This window comes from Ambystoma mexicanum, chromosome 6p (genome assembly GCF_040938575.1).
Source record: "Ambystoma mexicanum isolate Mex_15411 chromosome 6p, UKY_AmexF1_1, whole genome shotgun sequence".
NCBI lineage: Eukaryota > Metazoa > Chordata > Amphibia > Caudata > Ambystomatidae > Ambystoma > Ambystoma mexicanum.
Genome location: NC_090935.1, coordinates 285513836 through 285528226, shown reverse-complemented (window position 1 = coordinate 285528226; position 14391 = coordinate 285513836). Strand labels below are relative to the sequence as shown.

Genomic DNA, 14391 nt, shown 5'->3' with positions numbered 1-14391 from the left:
ACATCCAGCCCTCCAGATAAGGTGCATATAGGCCTTTTTTATGCACAGGAATCTTGTCAATAAGGTCCTTTTTAATTCTTCCTTGCGCACCATGTATGCAGGCTATTTATGGCAGCACCCCCATAAATCATGGAGCGCACTGATGACAGCCTGGGTAGCAGCAGCTTGCGAATCCACTCTTTACTTTTGAAAGAAGCAACTGGGATGAGTCCTGGTCTGTTTAATGTTTTTTAACACTCTCCTCGGCTAATGATTCTATCAAGATAATACTTTCTGAGTAATGTAAAAGGGAATTTTGTGTTTTGTTCAACTGCTTGCATTTTGTAGGTTAGTGTTACGAAAGCATACTGATTCATGAACCTGCTTTTCACATTGACAGGTAGTATAGTGTAAAATTTAAAATTGCCTTCACATCCATGGCCTAGCACAAATCTGACTTTTTTCGAGTGGCACCCGAAGATGCTCTGCAGCTGGCAGTGCTAAAGACTTGTAGCTTCCATGGCAAAGCAGAGCTGTGTCTGCGATGAAGCCAGAGTGTGGTGCCCTCGGCTACCCTTCAATTAAAGAACCCTGACCTGTAATGTGTAACGACATCTATCTATGGAAGACATTTTATTTTCATAAGCATTATTTTTATGGAGGAATCGCGCTAATTAATCAGGATATTTAGCATTATTTTTATGGAGGAATTGCACTAATTAATCAGGATATTTGGTTTTTTAAAATAATAAAGGAATCTTCCTCTATCTGACCCTGCGTGATGAACATCTTGCCACAGGAGTGCCTCTGTGAGCATAGGCCATGTCTACGTGCAACTTGCATCCTGCAGGTGGGATCCGCGACGCAGGAAAGCCCCATCAGGCTTGATATCTTAACTTCTGCAAGCCATTTAAAAAGGACCACCATTCTGACAATGTTCGTTTCATTACAAGATTACCCTTGAGTTTGCCCACCCTCGCCGGTACTTCATTGGATGGCCGCTCAACTTCAGCAGCCTGTAGCATGGGGCCCAGCAAACGATTCCGGCTCCCTCCAAAGGCCCACCCGTAAGGCCAGGTTCTCTTCCCGTGTCTGGCACTGCATGGTGAACATCTTGCTACAGGTGTGCCTGCATGACCAGAAACCATATCTACATGCACCTTGCATCCCGCATGTGGGTCCCGCGATGCAGGTAAGCCCCATTGTGATTGATATCTTTACTTCTGCAAGCCATTTAAAAACGGCTGACCTGCCAGCGTCCGTTTCATTACAAGATTGCCTTGCAGTTTGCCCACCCTTGCCTGCACTTCATTGGATGTCCGCTGGTCCCTTTCAAAGTCCCACTTGTAAGGCTGGGGTTATCTTCCCCTATCCAGCAATGCCTGTAGTGCTGAGTGCCCCTGGCTCGCCTAAAACAAAAAATGTCTATTCCCCTCTTTTCCTACATTCAAAGCCGGAATGCCTGCCTTACTGAATCGACTCCTATGGCTTGTGTCAACTGCTGTATCCCCATGAAAATGTTTAATGGCAAAGCCCAGCCCGACTTCGAGGACAGTTTATTCAATAAATCTATAACCTCACATGATATGGCCGGTCTCCTGCTCACTTTGTTTCCACCACACGTGCATCAATCCCATCGTGCTCTTTGCATCTACTTGGAACATTGCTTATCTTGTCTCACTATGGTCCCTGGGCCGATTGCCTCTACATTGCAAATTGCACAACAAAGCACAGACTTCGACTGTTTTATGTCGTCGAGCTCCAAAGCACCTTCTACTGCCATGATTTCGTTCCGTGGGGTTTTCCTGCACCTCTGTCGACCGCAAGGTAAGCTGCTGCAGGGGACCCTTGCCTGTGCACCAATATTGCACTATTGGCGTACATCACTGTCTCTGCACTGACCACAGGTGGTTTCACCTACCCTATGACTGCACCATCCTTTCTGTTACCTGCCTCCCACACATTACTACTTGTCAGCTGCCTTCCTCTGCCGAACTTACCGATGATCACCATGCGTAGCACTTTGCTTATGTCTTCACAGCCTGTACTACTAATCCATCCTAAATGACTATCCGATCTATGCTTCGTACAGCCGATGAAGCCCCCAGCCTACTGCCCGCGGCCTTGCCGGCGTGCACCTTCCATACTACAAAAAATGTCAGTCCACCCCCATGCTTTACTTTGTTCCCGCACTCCCAGCATTGCTTCAATATTGACCCAGCAAGAGGGGCTTGCCTCAATGAATCTCCTGCAGATTTAAATCTGTTTCCTCCACTTCATTGTAAGTGTCACACAACTTTATAATTTGCACTAGTCTTGCGTCTTTCACAGGAACTTTTTTTTATTGTGGATCTGCAAATCCAGTACCCCAAACTGCTATTATGGAATCTTATCCTTACCAATTCCTGACTCTAATGCCTATTGCTTTTATGCCTACTTGTACACCTGATGTAGCCCCCACTCCATGAGGTGTGAGGCTTTACCGAATGTGCATTCACATGATTATTGCTTGTGATGCCTACTTGTACACCCGATGTAGCCCCCCCGCACCATGAAGTGAGGCTTTACCTGAATGTGCTTTCACACGATTATTGCTGATACCTATTTGAACACCCAATGCCAACTTGTACACCCGGTGTAGCCCCCTGCACCATGAGGTGATGCTTTGTCGAATGTTCATTCAACCAAATGTTATTTATCACGCTTAGTTGTACACCCAATTAAGCCCCTCGCAACATGAGGTGAGGATTTACCGGAAATGTGAATTCACATGTTTGTTGCTCATTATACCTACTTGTACACCCGATGTAGCCCCCGGTACCATGTGGTGAGGCCTTTCCGGAATGCTTATTCACAACCTACCCTTATGTTGTGACTTTAATGCTTGTCCTGCACACTGTGAACTGTGCTACCACACGTTCACTGTAACAAGCGCCTAGATGCCTCGGGACTTTGCACACTGCTATACATTTTCAAAATAAACAAATAAAGGAATTAAAACTGACAACCTAATTTTTAATGCCAGGGAAATTGCCCACAATATAGCCAATAAATACAGGCAGCTTGCCTACTGAAGGGTAAACGCAACCGGTCTGCTGCAGTCTCGCTAATGTTTTTATTCCAGTTCTAACTTCCATACATAAAAAACAAATAAGAGTGACTATTCTAGATAAAAAGATAATATACTCCGCAGTGTACTTACAAATTGTTATTGTATGATTCAAAATTGTAAAACACTTCTTCGAATATTGTTTGAAACAATTCACTTTTCTCAAAAAACATTGACAAGTATTGGCATCAGAGAATAATATTTGCTCAAAAACATGGTTTCCTGATCCTTGGGCTAATTCTCATTGAAAATGTGGAAACCTGTTACATGTTGCTGATTGCTAGCTTGGTCCTAAATAAAACTGGATATCTTCGTCTTGTCAAATTGGTTGTAATTACAGGCTTGTGTCAAGAGTTTTTTTTTGAATGAGGCGAATGCAGGGCCTATCTCTTACTGTTCTAACTAGGTTTACCCTCACAATGCCCCACTTGTATCGGCTTATTAAGGTATAGGTTGCAATTGCTGTATTAACTATGGTGGACACTAATCACAAAGGCTTCTTGTTCCACATTTAAGTTTGAGATGTCTAAGGCCTTCTGAGATCCCAAACCACTGGGAAAAGCCTTACTAAGTTGAAGCTAACTAGGGTTTACATTTTAGTTCTCAATCGCAAAGCACAGGCACCTTCAATTACTTTCAGTAACGTAGCATGTAAACAGTGTTCCCCAACAATGTTTTTAATTGCTATCCGAGATATAATTCATTCTTGGGACAATTGTCTAAATACTCACTTTTGATTTGCCTTTCAAATTCCTAGGGCAGGTAGGGACATAATCAGCTTCACGGAGCATCACAAGGTATACTATTCCTTTTTGCCTGTTCTTCAGCGTCCAACATCCCTCTCAGGTAATTGGGTTCTGTCTTTGAAAAAGCCTCTGCATTCATTAGAATTTTTAAAAGGCTGCCTAAGGAGATGTTCCATCAGCTATTAGCAGTTTGAATCTAAATAATGTGTTCTCCTGTCGGAAGGGCTCTCTTGCTTTTCTGCTTTCCCACATTATCCCCTTTTCTTTCTCTCTCTCTTTCTTTGGGTTTAAATACACAGCATACCATGCAGCAGCATTTGACAAAGCAATTCAATTTGAATTGGACAATACCTGCCATTGGTTCCCTTCACTTACTCGCACCCTTAGGCCACCCTCTTGGTTTTATTGGCCCATTGAAGTATATGTGCCATAAAGGGATAGGTTAGCCATGGTTTAGCTTTCACAAACGGATTGCAGCAGCGAGCGCTCAAGATATCTTACCTGCATGAGAATTCTATATTGAGATTTTTGAGAATATTCTGATTCCAGAGACTACATTTATCGTTTGTCATTTCATGAGTAACAGTTATTAAAATAAGTATAAAATAAAATGGAATTTATGGCAGATGAGAGATCTTGGTGAGAAGAAAACTACTATCAAAAGAACTAATTTATTGTCGATTTTGTGAAAATAAGGCCTACAAAGAATAATTTGAGCATTGCATAACGGTCTGTCCCATGTTATCCAATCTCAGAAAAATTCACTTCAAGAAAGAATGATCACTGTTGTATGGCAACATGGAATGAAGTGTGATATGGCAACATATATTCAATAATCCTAATCTAGCAGTTTATATAGCGATTGTTCATTTCCTAGTTGCCATCTTTCGTGAAAAGTATGAAGGTTAAACATGATTTTACTTTAGATGTTTGTTATCTTTATATTCCATTAATTTATTAACTTTTTGATTGTGTATTTCTGTTTCATTTAATGAATTGATGAGATGAAATTAAATGTTTTGTAAAGATTTGAAAGGATGATTTTATTATCCAATTCAAATAATAAAAAAAATGTTTACTTTGATATATAATTTGACATAATAGATTCTCCTTTTTTGCTGAATTCAAATCTTTGTTTTTCCAACAGATCTGAAGGTGTAACTAAAAAGCTTTTCCAACTTGTCCTCTGTGAATGCACATTTTAAAAAAGAGGCTTTGTCATTCATTATATCTTGCATTTGAATTGTATGTGACGTGCACCTATCCGCAGAGACCAGCTGCTGAGAAAAGAGCTTTGATGAAACAAAGCAACCATTTTAATAGGCTGTTTAATGGAACGGATACTATTTATGAGGCTTTAATGCTTTGCTATTTTGGATCTTCCTTTGAAGTCCTCTAATGGTTGACTAGAGCCATGTCAAATTCCTATGGTGACCTACCAGATAAGCTTAGGAATATGAGACCATGAAAACCCTGAGGCTGGAATATTTTTTGACTTGTTTTTAGTATTAGTACCCGGCGAGGGACAATCGGATTGTAACAGTCAATCTGATTGGCCCTTGCCAGGGCTTTACCCGACCGGGAATCCCTCTCCAGACGTTCTTTTCCTTTGTCCATGGTTGGGGGGGTGGGAGCAGCTCCTGAGCCAGTGAGGAGGCTCAGAACAGGGTAAAACCCGCACTGGGCCACCACACGGCTGAAGGCTGCCATCTTCTCCCGCCGGGGGGTTCAGGTAATTGTTCTCCCTTCTCCCCTCCCAACCCCACATACCTGCTTTTTGGCCCATTTCGGGAGCGAACACCCTGGGAACACTTCTGTCCCCCGCGCGTCTGCTCCGCGACAGGCCGCCATGGAAAGGAAGAAGGGACTAAACGTAGTCCCTTCTCCCTTTCCAAGGCAGCCATTTTATTGGTTTAACTTTTTCTATTCAGTATGAATGGTCACCATGGAAAGGGAAAACGGACTCCCTTCCCCGGCTGGCGTTTATTTTTTCTCTTCTGGAGCATTTCGGAGCAGAAAAACAATGCTTTTAGTACCCCGGTCTTGCGGGCTGGGGTACTAATAGCAATAAACCCCAAGTCAGGTAATGTCCCAGAGCCTTCGTTATGGGCCCTGGGGAGGTGCTTTAATGCTTAATTGTTTTGAAAAGATGCCTACAGTCTAACGTAAACACAACTGGGTCCATTAGGTTAACTTTTCTTTGATCAAGGTGATGGACAATGGGGACTGTTTATTCTTGGTGTACTGACTACAAATGTATGGTATCAGATGGATTGAAGTTCGCGGTGTGTTCACAGCATTACAGAGCTACATGGTATACATATTCTGGCCCATTAAAACAGAAAAAGGTACATTTGAAACCGTTTCGACTTGTAATAGTACTCCAATACTTATTTTAACGGATACTACATTTATGCTGTGATGTATAATGAATCTTCCCAGGTGCTACCGAACGTTTTCATTGCCATGTTCTTTATATAACACTAAAATTGAAGTTGTACAACTCTCCATGTTCCACATGCAACATGGCAGCAAACGTGCAGAAACATACATTTTAAATGACATTTTCTTTTGTTCATTAAAGCCTACAAGTAGCATACGTTTCCCGTTTTGTATTTTGTCGTTATTTTTTTTTTTTTAACAACGCTTGCTCCAAAGCCCTGCACATAAAAAGAATGGTACAGTAAAATGAAAATACATCTAATTAATGGTCTTGACTAGTGTAGGCAATAGAAGATAAGGTGCACGTTTCAGACTAGACCAAAAATAGAACATAAGGGGAAGGACAAATAGAAGGCCAAAGATTTGGGTGCTTCCGAGCAGGTAGAGAAAAGGAGTTGATGGTGAGATTGAGCACAAGTAGATATGGGGACTATGAAAAGGAATTGGGTTTGGTACCATTAAAGTACGAGGCAGGACGTAAATGGACCCTAAGGAAGATGGGCAGGAAGTTAAGTAGGGAGGAACCAAGCCATGAATACATTTGAAAACCTTGGAAATAAAATAAGGAGTTATGGTTCAAAAGGAGGCCAGGAAAGAGAATGAAGTGAAGATGATGCAAGTATGAGGAAAAAGACAGAGTATGACTTTATCTATTAAAGTGTTAACTAATAGTAGCGAGTAGCAGGTAAGGACAAGAGCATACATTAGTAAATGGCAGTTGGTGTGTGTACTTGAACTGTGCAAGCAGACCAAAATTACAGTAATCAATACTCCATATTAAGTTTCAAATCCCATAACATCAGAAAATGTATATGGATGAAGCTGTTGGATATTTGAAAGGTGATTTATTCTTTGCACAGCCGACACGTGTTTCGACCCATCAGTCGTTCTCAAGGCTGTTATTGATGTAGTTACAGTAATTCGATCATCAACAGAAAAAAACGTGTGCATATACAGTTGTTGATGTGACATGAATTATAACCTTCAAATCATAAGTGATAGAAAAATATTGTGCAATTTAAAAAATATATATATTCAGGGCATACATACATGATTCCTGCCCTGCCCCGATCATCAAAGCGGCCGCGCACGACCTGGCACCATTCATTACCAACCTCATCAATGCCTCCTTCAAATCTGGAATAGTACTGACAACCTTAAAGGCGTTTGGGTCATTCCACTTCTCAAAAAACCTACTCTTGACCCAGCCAACCCGTCTAACTATAGGCCGATAACGACTGTACCGTTCTTAATAAAAATATTGGACAGAGCAGCCTATTTACAAATATAGGCCTACTTCGAATCAAACCACCTCCTAGGATTTAGGCAATCAGGCTTCCGACCGAGACACGGTACGGAAACTGCACTAATAGACCTTACTACCCAGATTCAAACCCTGAAAGACAATGGGAAACTCACACTCCTCTTACTGCTTGACCTATCGGAAGCTTTCGACCTGGTCAACCACCAAACACTCTGTCACCATTTGAAATCTGCAGCACACTTTTCAGACGCAGCCACGGCTTGGATCAGTTCCTTCCTGGCGAACAGAACCATGAGGGTCTTCTCTCCAACGGATTCTGCCGAACCCTCACCAGTACCCTGTGGAGTCCCGCAAGGCTCTTGCATGTCCCCGACACTTTATAACGTATTCACAAAACCCCTCTTCGATATCCTTGACTATCTGGGTGTCACGTATACCAATTACGCGGATGACACCCAGATACTCATTCCTATCACAGGTGATTACGAAACTGACAGCACCACCCTTTATGAAATCTACTCTGTAATACAAGCATGGATGGCACACCATTGACTGTGTCTCAATGACGAAAAAACCGAGTTGATCATCCTGGGCACTCATGCCAAACTCAAAAATCTTAATTCTTCATTCAAAGCCTTTACCATAGATGGCAATCTCATCCCTGGTCAAATAACACTAAAACCCTTGGTATCTACATCGATGCCACCTTATCCTTCTCCAAACAAACTAATGCAGTAGCATCATCAGCCGCATACACCTGTAAGCTGATCACTGCATGTAGACCGTTCATCTCCGCACCCAATTGCATTACTCTTGCCCGAGCATTAGTCCTATCCAAAATAGACTACTGTAATGCTCTTTACTTGGGCACTAGTCACAAAAATTTCAACAAATTGCAAGTTGTACCAACACAATGCCATTAGGGCTGCCCTCAACATTCCCAAAACAGCACACATATCTGAGACCAGACGTAAACTACGCTGGCTCCCTGTCGAGCATAGAATATCCCTTAAAACGCTGGCCCTTATACAGAAAGCCAGGGCCAACCTTGCGCCAGCATACCTTACTAGCCAATTTACACCCCACACCTCTTCAAGATCACTCAGAGCAGCACAAACTAACACTATGACCATACCGAGATTCAAACTTCATAACCCGGGTGGAGCTAGCTTCCCTGTACAAGCTTCCAAATTATGGAACACTATCCCCGCGCCCTTGCGAGCAGAATCCTCATTCAACCTGTTCAAACACAACACGAAGTGCTGGCTTCACAATCTGGATTCTATGACAGCCTAACCTCCTGAACCCAGCACATTAGACTGCTGCCGGCACACTCTGCAATTTAATGTATAGTTGTACGCACTAGAAATACTATGTTTGTACCTATCTGTAACTGTAACGTAACCATCGTTGACTGCTTTAAATTGTAACTGTAACCAGATCTAACTTACGTGCCCCTATGCCCCCGGGCCTGGCTGCGCTTTATAAATAAAATAAATACAAATGATAAATAACATCAAATCGGGTGTATATACCCATAGTCGGGCACGGACAATCATGAAGGGCGAGAGCAGGAGTGGGGGAATAAGACGTGAAATTCTATAGCACATAAACAAAGTTAATTTGCTTTGTATAGTATGGTTTTAACTATGTTAGAATAGATTGGTATCCGCAATTAGTATTATTGCTGCAGTTCAATCTAATCGAGTCATCCATAAGTTAATTAGTGGAAAAATACCATTGTATATGAGCATTGATGAGACCCATTACCAAGCAAAAGTATACCTATTGTGATTGTTAATAGTCATGCAAGATAAGAGTGCTGGTAACTCACCAAATAAATACTTCTTGGGATGATGCCTACAGATTGATACATGAAATAAAGTAATATATTCTAAGTATACAGGAAGATTAATAGGTGGTGTAAAGTTATTGGTTCTGGAAGGAAAAGTACTTGGAATAGGGGTGAAAAATTCCTTCCCCATAGTTCATCTTTAGCAGAGCTTTTTGGGTGAATTAAGTTGGTTGAATTGTAGAGATATGGTGCCTCTTTCATAAAACACTATTGTAGACCATCTGAGTTCGGGGCTTAAATGCCTGAAAAATATGCCAATTTCACTATATTGAGTGCCAGACAGCGAAGGTATCAGTACCTCAGAACAGGCCAATTCTAATCAACCCCAACAACAAATGGAACAACTAAAACGTTACCGAAAGGGTACTCGCCCAATGGGCAAACGGGTCTGGTTTCAAAGCCCGTCTGTTCAAAATATGCCAACATGGCACACAACCACCTGGGCAGGAGTGGGAGAAGGAGCAGGAGGAAGAACAGACGGAAACAGTCAATCACCAGCCATCTCAACCAGAGCAGGTTCGAGGAAGCAACAGGGGAACCGATAGGAAAGAGTTTAGTCATTAATCTTTCAAACAGAACACTTAACCAACAAGAAGAAAAAGTTCTCAACAAAGGCTGATCATTCTGTCCCACAGTTTCTACAGATTGGGTAGACTTCCAGATGGACCTTTTCAAGTTCACCCGCAAGCTAAAACCTAATGTATTTTGCCACCCAGGTCAAACAGTACAAACCAAGGAAGATACCGGATGTACCTAGTGCTCTGTCCATCACGGATATCGAGCATGCTAACCTACTTGTCTCACTAGCATCTGACTCAGACATCCAACTCACTGAGACTTGTCAAGAATTAGGAGTTGAACTACTCAATCTACCAGTTGAGGAGCTCAAGAACAAGCCCAAATTCATCCTCCAACTATCTAATGAGAATATTTTTGAAACTTCAACAGGCTGTCACCAAAGATACCCAAGTATATAGATAAAACAACTAGGTTCCCATTGTATAGGTGGAGTAAGAATCTAACTTAATTTGAAAAAGAAGCACTTGACAACCTGTGCGTAGATACCAGTCTAATCGTCCAAGAAGCAGACAAGGGAGGGAACATTGTGCTACTAAACAAGAAGGATATCTACATGGGTCAGTTACACCTCCAAACACCAGATTGCTACAAGAAGCTCCCTACTAATCTGACCATGACTATCATCCACAACCTACATACAATGTTAGACAATTGACACAGCAAGGGTAACGTCACGGATGATGAGAAATCATTTTTGAAAATCTGCAACCCTGTGATCCCGGTCATGTTTTTTTTTTTTTTACCCAAAATCTTACAACAGCCTGCCAGAAGTAAGGTCCATAATGAGTGGGATTGGGTGGGTTACTGAAGGGCTGTCTAGTTATATTGACAACATACACAAGGACTTTATGGTACAGATGCCAACCTACCTGAGGGACAGTACACCTGTGCTACAGATACTATCAACCATTGAATGGAAGGATGGCTTCATGCTAGCAACTATGGATGTAACGGCATTATATACGTCAATTAGTCATGAGTTAGCTATATGCGCTGTTGACCATGTGTTTAGAGAGCACTGCCTCATTTCTTACACACGTGAAAATGCCAGAGTTTCTCAGATTTGTGTCACGATTCCTGCCCCTCATGTCCCCAGCCCTCCAAGATGTCAGGCTGGAGCCAGGCCACGATCACCTACATGACCCTCAAGGGCCTCTCCATCCCTCCAAAGACCCACTTGGAGTCAGATTTGGCACTTGTGGCACCAGACTCAATCACTCCCATAGGATAACATTGGGGATTGGACTTGTAGTGCATTGATGGGGACAAGATGGATGCCCCCACATATTTCGGTTCCCAGAACTGCGTGTGCAGTTTAGTCTTTTGGGTGTGGTTCATCCCAGAGACACCTGGGATACCCAGAGACTATTTAAGCCACGCCAAGGCTGAGAAACATGCTTTGTGTTTTCTGCACCTGTAGCCTGACACTCGTCGTGTTCGGATCGGTCTCCAGTAGGCCTGCATCTTTCTTCTGCGCTCAGCTCCTACAAGAACACCGTTAGGAGCAGCCTTACCTTGCGGCGCTTCTGCCCATCGTTCATCGCTCCTTCTGTTCTGCGGGCATCTTCGGTGGTGTCATTCCCATCCTGGCACGCCGCTTCCTAAGGAAAAGGGAAAAGAACAGAAAAAAGGCATTAGTAAGCATTCAGCAAATCTTCGCTTATTTTTTTAAGACTGTACGTGCTTCAAACGCTTACCTGAATCCCAGCTGCTCTGTGGGAACTCTGACTCCGGAACTTCTCATGCATCTGCAAGAGGGAAAAGACACTCCAGGTTAGCGTGGAAACATCAGAGGCGCTGCATACCGCGCTTACTCACCGCATTTCTTCTTCATAACCGGCATCCATGCTGAAAACGTCGCGGCACCTAAAAGACACAGAAAAAGAACTCGGTTCAATACAAATACGAAAGGGTTGCATCACGCTCTAACTCACCTTCAGCACTACTCGTCTCAGCAGCAGGTCGCCATCCCCGGACGCCGGCCATCATCTAAGGAAGGAAAGGAACGAAGTTAGAGAACTGTTCAAAAGACTCATTATACTTACCTGTCAGACTCTTGCCAGTGAAGTAACTAGGCAGCAACGAGCCTGCATCAATCAACGCGCCCCTGTGCTGAAAGCTGGACGGAGAGCACACTTTCTAAGAAAACAAGGTGAGCTGTGGATCAAAGGGAGGGGGTGGACCCCGGGGAAGAAGGGGTTCAAGCACACAGAGACAATAGGGAGTTAAACTCTACCAATCCTGTGTTTCAGGCCCAGTCTCCAGTCGAGTAGACTTCAGGGAAGGGTTCAAGGTCGTAAGAGGTCAGAACAGGCTGAGTGACGTCCCCGTGGATACCAGGTGAGCGTTCCAATTTGCTCTCAATAACAATGTTTTCCTGTTTGATGACACATTCTATATCCAGCTGAAAGGTGTGGCAATGGGGGCTAAATATGCACCCTCCCTTGCCAACCTTTTCATGTCCGATTTCGAGGACCAACACATCTTCAATAATAACATACACTTTGAGAATGTAGTATTATGGAAACGTTGTATTGACAGTGTGCTAATAAACTGGAATAGATCTGCTGCCGAGTTTGGATCCTTTGAAAAACACCTAAATGAAAATACATTTGGCATCAAATTGACTGGTGAATGTGACAACACATCCTTTAATTTTTTTGGACCTAACCATCTACATTTCTCAGGGGAAAATTGAGATGAGGACATTTCGCAAACCCACTGAGGTTAACAGTCCATTACATGCTGTTTGTTGCCATTGCAGAAATACCATTATGAATATCCCAGCTGGAGAATTCTATCGGGCACGTCGCAACTGCAGCACTGATTTATCATTCTCACAAGAAAGTGAACTTATCACCAGTTTCAGAGAAAGAGGCTACTCCTGATGATGTTATAGCCAATGCGCACACCAGAACAGATAGTAAGTTGAGAAGAGGCATGCTCCAACTTGACAACTCTAACAAAGCAGCACGATCACCAAGGAAACACGTAGATATCATCACACGTTATTCTACCGATGCACATAAGCTATACAATATTGTACGAAGTCACTGGGGTCTTCTGAAATTGGATAGTGATATCTTGCCTTCTCACCCTCCTTTGCATACACGAGAGCACAAACTCTGAAAAATAGACTTTGCCCTTCATACATTGCCAACTCCAAATCCAAAGGTTCAGAATGGTTGAAAACGGCGAAGGGATTCCACAAATGTGAAACTTGCACTGTATATAAGCATGCATACCCGGACTCAAGAGAATTCACAACTCAGCTTGGTATCAAAACTATGATCACAGACTTGATAAATTGCAGGACCAAGTATTTGGTCTATGCTGTTGTGTGCGTCTGCCTGAAGGTATATGTGGGCAGCACGATCAGGCAACTACATATCCGAATTAGAGGACATCTTAGTAGTCTCAAGAAACTGGACCGTTTGCTGCCCCTTGCCACTCATTGGCAGGAATATCACCAGATGGACAATGTTGATGATATAAGATTAATTGGCCTTAAGAAGGCATCCATTGGGAAAAGAGGAGATTTGAAGCTCAAAGTGAGACAAATGGAAGCCAAAACCATTTGTAATTTACGATGTGTCCAACATGGTTTGAACAAATACAATGAAATGTATGTTTTCCTGTGATTTGGATCTGTATTCCATATCCACAATGGATGATCTGGTGAACATTTATCTGTTAACATGATCTGGTTTATGCCATGTTGAGACCCATCCAAGCTTCACCTATGGTTCTATCAGCAACACTTCTGACATTCTCAGTACTTGATCTCTATTGATCGGTTATTATGACCATATTATTGTCCATCATATATACTCCGGTCACCCCCACACCAGATTTATTGTTTGAGCTTTTTGGCTCGGGACTATGATTCTTTTCTTTTTTTACTGCATTCGCTAGACCTCTAACTACTAATTACCAAGGCCAGCTAATTAATTTCTAAGAGATCGGGAGTCTTCCTATATTTATCTCTCATCTCTTTTGTACTGTTTATTTCATATTTATTTTCTTTCCTTGCTCCAATACAGCATTTATGAACCAACTTCATGAACTTTCCCCAACTATACTTTCACATATAAAACTTTCCAATTCACACCACTTACTACCTAATCAGGTTTGTATTATTCTAGATAATAGCAGACCATGATTCCAAAGACAATTTTGTTCAGCGACATCACTCGCATTTGGGCATGCGCGTGACATCATTTTTCGGCAGTGCGTGTGACTTTACGCGTGTCGACAGACGCACTGGCGAAGTGTAAACATCACTCGCCCGACCGAGCGTTGACACTTTCTGCAGGCATTCGACTGGGATCTATCCCTGAAAGACGGAATTAAAGGTATGGCTCCCCCATCCTTGAGGCTTACTGACCTTTCAGGGACACACTTTTGAGGCTAACTC

General features: G+C 42.6%; 1 protein-coding gene across 13 annotated transcripts in view; it reads left to right on the top strand.

Moving 5' to 3' along the window:
• TCF4 (transcription factor 4) overlaps positions 1 to 14391 on the top strand; it is a 1236777-nt gene that overhangs the window by 28877 nt on the left and 1193509 nt on the right. The window lies entirely within an intron of this gene.